Source organism: Fukomys damarensis, unplaced genomic scaffold, assembly GCF_012274545.1.
Source record: "Fukomys damarensis isolate Sample0158 unplaced genomic scaffold, DMR_v1.0_HiC HiC_scaffold_39, whole genome shotgun sequence".
NCBI classification, from domain to species: Eukaryota; Metazoa; Chordata; class Mammalia; order Rodentia; family Bathyergidae; genus Fukomys; species Fukomys damarensis.
Genome location: NW_022900951.1, coordinates 19691905 through 19702893, shown reverse-complemented (window position 1 = coordinate 19702893; position 10989 = coordinate 19691905). Strand labels below are relative to the sequence as shown.

Sequence of the window (10989 nt, the reverse complement as noted above, 5' to 3'; positions counted from 1 at the left end):
ATGAATGAACACATAACATTGCTGAAGTGGCCAGAGGCGACCTGTGAAAATGGTTTTCTACTCTCTCGATCCAGAATATCCCACACATTCATGCAAATCAAGGCGCTCAACTCTTTGTGTTCACTTTAAGAACACCCGTGAAACTGCCCAGGCCATCACGGGTGTGCATATGCGAAAATGCCACCGTATCTGAAGATGTCACATTAGAGAAGCAACATGTGCCATTCCGGCGTTACAGTGGTGGAGTGGGTAGGTGTGCGCACCCAGCAGCGGGGCTGGACACAGGGACGGTGGCCCAAAAAGAGCACCGAGTTTTTGCTGTGCGTGCTTACAAGTGCAGAGAGTGATGCTGAGCTGACAGGTTTAGATGTAGACTCTCCGGCCACTGAACATAGGCAGGCGAACAAAGCACCAAGATGCGCCGCTGCACTTACAGAGCTCACAACCGGATCAACCCCTACATGAGCTCCCTGCCACACGGAGACGTCCTGACCTAAAAGGGACAAACCAGAGGAGGAAGCTGCACAGAGGAAAAAGAAACAAAAACTTACGGCATGGGAATAAATTAGGCATAAAATAAATGCAAATAAAAGTAAACAACAACAGCAACAACAACAAACTAGCATTGCTGGATGTGGTGGCGCACGCCTGTAGTTCCAGCCTTCGGGAGGCTGAGGCAGTAGGATCACTACAAATTTGAGGCCAGCCTGGGCTACATAACTCAAGGCCAGTTGGAACTACACAGTAAGACCTTGTCTCAAAAAACCAAACAGCCAACAAAAATGAAAACCACCGATCCTTGTGTGCCGAGTTACTGAAAGCAGTGTTTTTCCTGACATCTTGGGCTGCACCTCAAGGATGAGTATGGACTCTTCCCTTCTTGGCTCTGTCTGAAACACAGAGCACTTCACTTGTTACGTGTTTACCAACAGTGCAAAATTGGATCTTTGCAGTTAGGCACTCATGATAGCTGCCTAGCTGAAGCAGACAAAAACAAAGCCATTTTCCATCTGTGTTACGGTTTTTTAAAAGTGATTGTACCTTGGATTTGGAAAAATTGTATTGGCTAATGAGTCAGGGGGTCAAGTATTTATTGAGCCTTGAGTGAGCACTCGGATTTTGCAGCCTGCCCTGGAGGTGTACAGTTTACTTTTCGAGATGTGCTCGGAGTTTAGGACAGTGTAATTGAACCTCTGTGAGAAAGGATTGCTGTGGCCGAGGTGGGAGGAGGGCGAAGGTAGGAGGAAGCAAACAGGTGAGGCAGGGTGGCCTAGTGTTCTGTGCCAGGAGAGACAGGGAGGAGGGCCCACGGCCCAGGAGGTAAAGTAGTGATCCACACAAGAGAGCAGCAGGTGACTCCAAGACAAGGGGTGAGAGGTGGTTTTCTTCATTTATTATTTTGGGTGGCACCGAGGACTGAACCCTGAGTCTTCATGCGATGCTACAGCCCCAGTCCTTTTTGAAATTATTTTTTATTATGAGTCAGAGTGTCACTAGATTGCTCAGGTTGGGCTGAAATTTGAGAGCCTCCTGGCTCAGCCTCCCAGAATGCTGAAATTACAGGTGTGCACCACCATGCCTGGCTGAGGTTGAGGTTGGTATTTATTTATTTGTTTGTTTGTTTGCTTATGTGTTTTGTGGCCTGGGCTGACCTCTAACTCTGGTGAGGCTCCTGCCTCAGCCTCCGGAGTGCCAGGATTACAGGCATGCGTCACCACGCCCTGGCCTGAGGTTGGGCTTTTCGTAAGGGATTAAAGATGTGGGAAAAGGTCTAAATTATTGAATGCAGGTATCTCAGAAGTTCGTTTTCCAGGACGTCTTGTTAATCTTTCAGGAACACCTGCATTGTAACTGAAGTTGAACATCGACCTTGCATGTGAACCAGGTCACTTACTCTGGCCCCATAGAAGGCCTTTCCTCACTGGCAGAAAGACAGATTTTTATCTTGGCTGTTTTGAACAGGGTTAATGCATTATCTTATGACTGCTGAGTAGAGCTGGGCTGGATTGCTTTGGGGAAAATTTGCTGCTGCGGGTTCTGACCCTTTTGTTGCCCAGAGTTTACCACCACATGAGGCATTCATTGTCTTGTTTGAGTCTTACAGATTCTGTTTTGTGGTGCTGGGCATTGAACCGAGGGCCCCACCCATACTAAGCAAACACATAACCAGTGAGCTATATTTCCAGTCCTTTTCGTTTTTTTACTTTTTTTTTTGGTACTGGGGATTGAACTCGGGTCCTTGCGCTTGCAAGGCAGGCCACCGAACCGCTGAGCTAAATCCCCGGCTCATTTTTTATTTATTTATTTTTTTTGAGACAGGGTCTTGCTAAATTGCTTAGGCTGACTTCTAACTTGTGATCCTCCTGCCTCAGCCTCCCAAATAGCTGGGATTGCAGGTGTGCAACCTCATACCCTGCTGTTCGCTTGATCTTTTCAGTTTAGAAAACCTGAGACTCACAGGGATTTACAGAATTGTTGAGCTAGAAAGTAGTAGAGCTTTGAATATTTACCATTTAAGATTGGTGGGTGTTTTTATGTTTGAGATAGGGTCTCACTATGTAGCCCAGGCTGGCCTGCAACTCATCAATCCTCTTGCCTCAGCCTCCAGAGTGCTGGGATTACAGGCGTGCACTACCATGCCTGCTTTAGGGTTGGTTGTATTAGCCCAGGGGCCATCGCTGTCCACTGTGGACACTTTCTTTCTAGGTTCCACAGAAGCTGGGATCCCAGAGCTTCTTTATGATGTCTCCCTTGGAGATGTCTCCCCAGTTATATGAATCGAGTTGTCCTATATCTTGCCTTCTGCATTGCTTATCTGTTGCTTCAGAACATGTTACTGCTGGCTAAGTGACTCGCACATTAGTACTGTGGGCTTTGTGGGTCAGGAATCCAGGCCTGGCGGAGCCAGGTCCCTGCTCCGGGTTCAGCGGGACTGTCCTCTCCATTGCAGCCCTTGGCCTCCAGGTGCTTGGGCTGTTGATGTTGGCAGAATTCAGTTTCTCACTGGGGGCCTTGGCTTCTTGCTGGCTGTTGGCTGGAGATGGCCCTCGGTTTCCAGAGGCTACATGCACTTTCGAGAGGCTGTCTGTGTGGACATGTGGCCGAGTCCAGTACTGTAGAGATGTTTACAGAGCCAAGCGAGGTGGTGCACTCCTGTAATCCCAGCACTTGGGAGGCTGAGGCAGGAGGATGGCAGCAAGTTGGATGCCAGCCTGTGCTGTGTAGTGAGTTCAAAGTCAGCCCTTGGCTCAAAAAACAAACAATATATAACAATTCACAACAGGGAGTCAGTGTCTGTCAAGAGTCTTTTTCCCTTTTTCCTTGTGATACAAAGCACTCAATGTACAATTTATCATCTTAATCATTTTTGTTTTCTGAGACAGGGTCTTTCTATGCAGTTCAGGCAGGTCTTGCATTCACTATGTAGTCCATGCTGATCCAGGCTGTAGTGCAGGAGGGTCACTGCCTCAGCCTCCTGAGTGCTGGGATTACAGGTGTGCAGCACCACACCTGGCCTCAAAGTACACAGTTTAAAACTCATTTAATGTGATCAAACTCCTTGTAGCTGCCCTCCCCCTTCTTCCTTGTGCAGTGTCCTAAACCAAGACCACTGCTTAGCAGTCCACTCAGGGGAGCAAAGCTCTGATTGCTCACAGATACTTATAAGATCTGAAAAGTGCGCCCAACCATCCTTAGGCCTCCTAAATTATCAGCTCTTTGAATCTGGGTTTGGTGGTTACTCAATAAGATCACAGGAGGTAATTTCCTATTAGTGTTCAAAGTATAAGACACCCCCACTTTTCCCTGTGGCCTCTGGGTCCATGTAATAGATTTGAAAGTTCACCATTCAGCGTACCAAACTTTATACCTTTTGCAAGCTGGCAATTAAGCATTAACAGAGAACCCAGAAAAACAGAATACTTCAAATGAGAAAATGCAACAAAGTAAAGTCCTTCCAAGAAGCCTGTCTGAGTTACTTTCTCATTGCTGAGCCACAATAACCCAATACCCAGAACTCTAAGCAGGAGAGGTTTATTTTGGCTCACAGTTTGTGGAGGTTTCAGTCCATCATCCTTTGGCTCCAAGGCTGGGCAGCAGAGCAGAGGGGCCTTGCAGAGGAGAAACAGTCCACGGCACGGTAGTGGGAAACAGAGAGGGATCAAGGAAGGAGGAGGGAGATAGACTTTTCCACATTTAGCTATAAATCCACTGATGAGAATCACACCCCATAATCCAGTCACCTCCCAGAAGCCCCACTTAGGATTGCATGAGGCTTTGGTGGAACATCTAGACATAAACCCTAACACAGCCTCTGTCTGGCCCAAGGAGCGAGGAATATTCCCATGTTCTGCCCCAGTGTGAGCAATGTTCATTTGGCAGGCTGCTGCAGAGGAAGACAGGAGATATGCAGCTAGCATTTATTTTATTTTTTAAATTTTTGCAGTTTTGGGGATCAAACCCAGGCCCTTGTAGGTATTAGGTAAAAAGTGTTCTCCCCAGACCCCAGCTACCAGCACTTTTTAGTGATTATCACAAATGGGATCCCTTGCTTAGCACTTTTTAGATTTGATTGATTTATTTATTTTTGAACAGGGTCTTGCTATGTAGTGCAGGCTGTCCCCACTTGCGGTGATCCTCCTGCCTCAGCCTCCCAAGTGCTGGGATCACAGGCATGTATTACCACGCCTGGCTACAGATGTGATTTTGTTTAGCACCCCCACCCCAGTACTTGGGTTTGAATCCAGGACCTTCACACTCAACCACATCCCCAGCCCATTTTTAAAATATATTTTATTTTGAGATAGGGTATGGGTAAATCACTAAATTGCCTACACTGGGTTTGAATTTGCAATCCTCCTGTCTCAGCCACCCAAAATGCTGGGATTACGGCCATGCCCAGCTTTATTTAGTTTTAATTTTCATGTATTTTTTTAACATATGCCCAACTTTCTGATATAGATTCTGTTAAATTAAAAAAAATACATGGTGCTATAATGCAAAAAAACAAAAAACAAAAAAAATTATACTTTTCCATTCTGTACTTCAGGAAAATCTAGGAATAAAATCAGCATTTAAATAAAGGTGGTTTTAGCCAAGCATGGTGGCACACGCCTGTAATCCCAGCACTCCAGAGGCTGAGACAGGAGGATCACCTTGAATTCAAGGCCAGCCTGGACTGCATAGCATGCCACTCTTTCAAAAACAAAAACAGAAAAAAAAAGATAAAAAAAATAAAAAGTAAAGCTGATCTGGATGGCTATAACCTGGAAGCCTAAGAGGTTTTTTCCTTTCAATGTCTCTAAACTCTGTTGTCGAGATTTCTGCCCTGAGGGAAATGTATAACGTCTGCGGCTCTTGAATCCAAAATCCTTATTGGCTAAGGAAACAGAAGCTCAGAGGGGCCAAACGACCTTTAAGTAGTTATGCAGCTAGACACTGGCAGAGTGAGAAGCACCTGCATCTCCTTTTAGCCAGGAGCTTTCCTGCACCACTGTGCAATTGCTACAGGAAATAATACCAGAGATGAAATATGAAATATGATATCTCCCAGCCTGTTAACTGTATGATACACCAAGTTCTTGTTCTCTAAAAATCAAAGAATGAGTCCTGGGAACGATGGAGGTTAAGTGTAGGAAGATATTTATCGATAGGAAAGCTCCTGAGGGGCAGGAGGGGTCCCCACTTTACAGAGCAGTCTTATAGGGTGAAACCCGCGTGGGTACAGCGTGAGCCACAGCCGTGAACATCCAGTAAGGTTACAAGTGTAGTCACTTAGGTAAGGGTGGTCCCATTGGGAAGCAAGTCACACAGTAAGCATGGAGGGAAGAATAAGTGTTCTCCCAGGAGGCGGTGGGTCCAGAGGTCTCTGGTCATCTACCCAGTGGTTAATGTCTATCTAGACTTCCTTAGGCCCGGTGTTTGTTCTTTGAGGAAGTGTGCGGGTCTGGTCATCTTGTCTTTGAGGCCTGGTTTTCAGCAGTGTGTCTCCAGTCACCACTGTGCTGTGTTTCACCCTTGTCCTGACCTTCTTGAGGACCTAGCCCTATCTGACTGGCTATAGTATTTCTACCTAGCTCATCTGTCCATAATACAATTGCCAGCTTCATGGATCTCTGACAAAAATGGTAAATAGAAAAGCAGATCCTTTGTCAAACACTGTTTAAAAGCTAGAACTTAGGCAAGGAAAAAAACTGTAGATAAGGCAAACAATCAGCCTACTTCTCACAAATAAAGTTTCATTAGTACATGTCTCGTATATTATTATACTGTAGATTGAGTGCAGGGCTTTATACTGCTGCATTCTACCTCCAATCCATGCCTTGTGTTTTTTATTTTTTTTTTGACACAGGATCTCTCTAGCCCAAACTGGCTACCAACTCTCAATGATCCTCCTGCCCCAGCCTCCCGAGTGCTGGGGTCCCAGCGTGCACCACCACACCTGACAAGAGCAGGGATCTTTGAGACAAGGTGGATTTGGGTAAAAATGTTCAATGCTGTCAGTTATTAGTTGCATGATTTTGGACAAGGTTCTTGATCTCAGTGTGCATTTGTGTAAAATGGAGTTAATGATCATAGTTTCCACCTCTTACAGCTGTGAATATTCAGTTTGTGAAGCCTTTTGTAGAGTGCTTAGATAGAGGAGGCAGTATAAGAATTACAGCTAATTTGGGATTAGGAAGAATAGCTGTGAATGGCCCAATAGGGAAGGGGTTTGTGTCTACACCTGTTTTATCTTGTCCTTAAGCAGGCTCATTTTCTTTCTTCCTTCACCCTCACAGGGGCTTGCTATATAGCCCAGGTTGTTCTTGAACAAATGGTGATATTCCTGCCTCAGCCTCCCAAGAAGCTGGACCTACAGGCGTGTGTGAGCAGTCCTGCCTCTGCAGTGATTCTTGTTGATGTTTGCCAACCACTGGGGTCGAAGACTATATATTGTTGGATACAGGCAAGTTCAGAGTTTTCATTTTTATCTTGGTGAATTTTTCCTTTTGCAGTGTTTGTGTCTTTTAATCTTTGTGGTGGTTTTGAGTTCGGAGACTTTTTTATGAAATGAATACCATGAATACAGCTTTATTTTTGTAAATATTTACCTGCTGTGTCTTTTTCACCCAATCTTCCCTTTCAGCCTTACAGTGTCCTGTGTTGCTGTCATAGGGAGGGAAGGGCAACTCTGGCTGCAGACTGGAAACATTCTGCAGTGCCCCCAGCAGCTCACGGCTTGCCATTCTGGTCGTGATTTCACCCTTGTTTTAGGCTGCTCTTACCTACTACTTCCACGAATGACACCAAACGGAGGTAAGAATGATACACACGCAGGAAGGTCTGACTCATCAGTGAGACAGACTTAGATTCACCTGAAAGGATGCGATGAAACAGCAGTAAGAAGTTTGGAATCTATTTTTTCTCAAAGCACAGTAGCAAAAGTGGAAATAGAGTTTCCTTATTTACTGGTTTGAGACAGAAAAGAGTCCTAGGTTAGGAAAATGTAAATGTGAACCTAGGGTTTTGTTTGTTTGTTTGTTTTTGTCTTTTTTCCCCCCTTTATTTGAGACAGGGTCTCGCTATGTAGTTGAGGCTGGCCTTGAACTCATAGTGATCCTCCTGCCTCAGCTTCCCGAGTGCTGGGATTATACATGTGTTCCACAATGCCTGCCTTGACCGAGGGTTTTGACATGTCAATCTTCAAGACATTTGTTTGCCATATGCGAGGGATCCATTTGATGATACCTCATCAAATAAGCTAGAGCTGTGTGTCATTTGTTACTCTAATTTACCAAAGTAAAACTAAATGTAGAATCCATCTGTCTGTATGTGGATACAGGTGGGACAGGGAGACGTGGCTGAAGGCCTGGACAATGCTGAATGCGTGATGAGAAGGGGCTCGAGGGTGGCACTGCCGGCCTCCGCTTTGGGCTCTGAGCAGCACCCGTGTGGGAGGCAGAAACAAGCGCCTTAGGAAAGGCGGCAGAAAGAGAGCTGGAGAGACAGTGGGTGAACCTTTTCTAAGAAACACTGGTACGCCAGGAGGCACCGTTGTGTTCCGTGTGAGAAATGTTGGGAGAAACACTAGTCGCCAGCACGCAAGGAACCATTGCATCGGATGGGCTCAAAGGTCGTCTGTGTTTTTTTTGTTTGTTTTGGTTTTTTTTGGTACCGGGGATTGAACTTGGGTCCTCAAGGCAGGCCACCGAACCGCTGAGCTAAATCCCCGGCCCCAAAGGTCGTGTGTTTGAAGTGAGCCTAGCTGATCTGCAGAGTGATGAAGCTGCATTTAGAAAATTCGAGCTGATCACTGAAGATGTTTGGGGCAAAAACTGCCTGCCTAACTGAAATGAAAAAAACAGAAAACAAAGCAGAGACTAACAGTCTCAAAGCTTGGCCAAGACTGACGGTCTCAAGGAGCCCCTCCTGCTAAACCCACGAAAGTCGCTGTACTGGAAAGATGAACTGGTGAACCAGCAGCTGCTTGTGCATCGCTGTGTCTTACAGATAAACTGTGAAAACAGCATTTGCCTGTACCTCCCTACCCCTGTGCGAAGTTCTGCTTCTGTAAAATTCTGCTTGCTTCTCCACCCCGCCTAAAGAGCAAGAGCAAAATGAAAACAAACTTAGAATCGGGGCTCACACTCTGGAAGGTGACTCCCACTGAGCCTGCTAGCAAATAAACCTGCCTTTCCTTTCAGTTCTCTGAGTGCCGCCCTCTTCCATGGTCTGCCTGCCCTCAAGTGCCGTAGAAGTTTCCAGGGCATGGATCTCAGTGACAAAATGTGCCCCATGGTCAAAAAATGTCAGACTGCAATTGAAGCTCTTGTTGATGTCAAGACTACCAATGGTTATTTGCTTCATTTGCTCTGGGCTGGTTTTACCAAAAAACTAAAACAGTCGGATATGGAAGGCCTCTTTTGCTCAGCACCAGCAGGTCCTCGCAGTTGATAGAAATGATGATGAAGATGATGGAAATCCTGACCCTAGAGGGGCAGATAGGTGATCTGGAGGAAGTGGTCAATAAACTGAGTCCAGATAGCATTGTAAAAGACATAGAAGAGGCTTGCTGCTCGGTTTATTCTCTTCATGATGTCTTCGTCAGGAAAGGAAAAATAGAAGCCCGAGTTCGAGTTTGGAAAACTCCTGGAACTCCATGGGGAAGATAGTAGCCCCGGAATAGCACTGAGGAGGAGATGGGTGCTGAAGTTGAATGAGCTGATGGGTATGAACCACCAGTCCTAGAGTCTGTCTACAATCTAGATTTTCAATAGTGACAAATAAAATCCTATTTGTGGGGGGAAAAAGATCACTTAGGCAGCACTCCCCCATCTCTGAGGCGTCCTCTGGTCCCAGCAGTGGTCACAATGAAGGGAAGCCAGGGTCCAGCCGCTCCCCTTGCTCTGACCTCATCCTCAGCAGCTCTCCTGGCAGGCAGGGACACAGTAGCTGTGCCGCCATGCTAGCTGTTTGCAAAATGCTTCCTAGTCGCCACTTGCTGGCCATATGGGCTTTTGGGAAAGTTACTTAATGTCCTTAATCCATAGTTCCCCTATCTATAAAATGGAAACAATGGAAATACTGACTTCCTATGGGTTCTGTGAGGATTAAATAAGATAATCGAGCATGAAGTGCTCAATAAATAATGCTGTCTGTAGTATTATTCCCTCCTGTGTTCAACATATCTTTATTATGTGTTTCTAATGTATTAGGTACTGAGCTAAGTACTAAACATATGGTAGCTATCACTGCTGCTATTGGTTCTATTATTAATTATTATTATTATTATTACTATTTTTATGAGATAGGGTCTCACTATATAGTCCAGGCTGGTCTCGAACTCACTATGTAGCCTGGGCTGGCCTCAACTTGTGGTGATCCTCCTGCCTCAGCCTCCCTAGCATTGGGACTTCAGGTGTGTGCCACCATGCCCTGCTTCATCCTCATTATTATGTAGTTACAGTGTGTCAGGCACTGTGCCAGGTAGAGGAGCCATAGAAGTAAGTAAGACAGGGCCTTCAGGATTCTGGGTATACTTTTGATTCTGCTAACAAGACTCTGTTCTCCATTAGGAGTTCTTTGGACCTCTTCATTGAAGTCTTCTCCTTGGGCCAGGGTACAGCTCAATGGTAAGAGCACTTGCCCATGTTGTGTGAGGCCTTGGGTTCAATCCCCAGCATCAAAAAGCAAAAACAAAACAAAACCAACAAGCAACCAAAGAAATATTTCTCTTTAATGAAGAAATCACCGTCAGATGCCTTTCTACGCCATGCCAAATTCTGGCTTACTAAGAGGCAGAAGGGAGTTATCAAGCTATTTAGCCTTTTCCCCATATGGGCAGGTTTAGAGTGAGCTGCCCGTGTTAGGCGCTTTTGTGTTTTTCTTTCCAGAAGAATCTTGGGTACAGGAGAGAAAGTCCTGCAGAAGTACTCGGGGAGCACTTGCCTAGCACAGGCGAGGCTCTGGCTTTGGTCCCCCGCACTGCAAAATAAGTGAACAGAAACGAGAGCGAAGTGCTAGGGGAAACATTTTACTATGACAGGAGTAAAAATATAGATGCAACACTGACCCAAAATGTCCACCTGGACTTGGCACTAGGTCTAGGAGCAAGCGGGAGCCTCGTCTTTTCCAAGTGCCTGGGGAGAAGCCAGGCCTGTGGCCCCTTCCCGTCCTTCCACTTAGAAGACACCCTGAGGAGTTTGCCCTGGGTGTGGTGGGACAGAGAGCAGAAGATGGCTGTGGATTCCCTTGGGCTTCAATCCTGCAAGTAAGAGGAAGAGAGAAGGAAAGAAAGAAGCCTCTATGGTCCCTGCTTCATCTGAGGGTCAGCTGCAGGAACCCTAGCTGTCCCGCATCCGTACTCTGTTCTCCCTGCATTAAAATGCTGCGGGTGGCTCTGCCTGTGCCCACCTCAGTGCCGTTTCTGTAACAGGCTTCCCCAGGAGGTTTCAGACTCTAAGAGTAAGGGTAGCAGAGGAGGAAAAACAGCCTTTTATACCAGCAAGA

At 46.1% G+C, this 10989-nt stretch overlaps 2 pseudogenes; both read left to right on the top strand.

Moving 5' to 3' along the window:
• LOC109117503 lies at window positions 1–564 on the top strand (annotated as a pseudogene).
• A 6716-nt stretch (window positions 565–7280) lies between these two features.
• Window positions 7281–9257, top strand: LOC104850310 (annotated as a pseudogene).
• Window positions 9258–10989: the final 1732 nt, after the last annotated feature.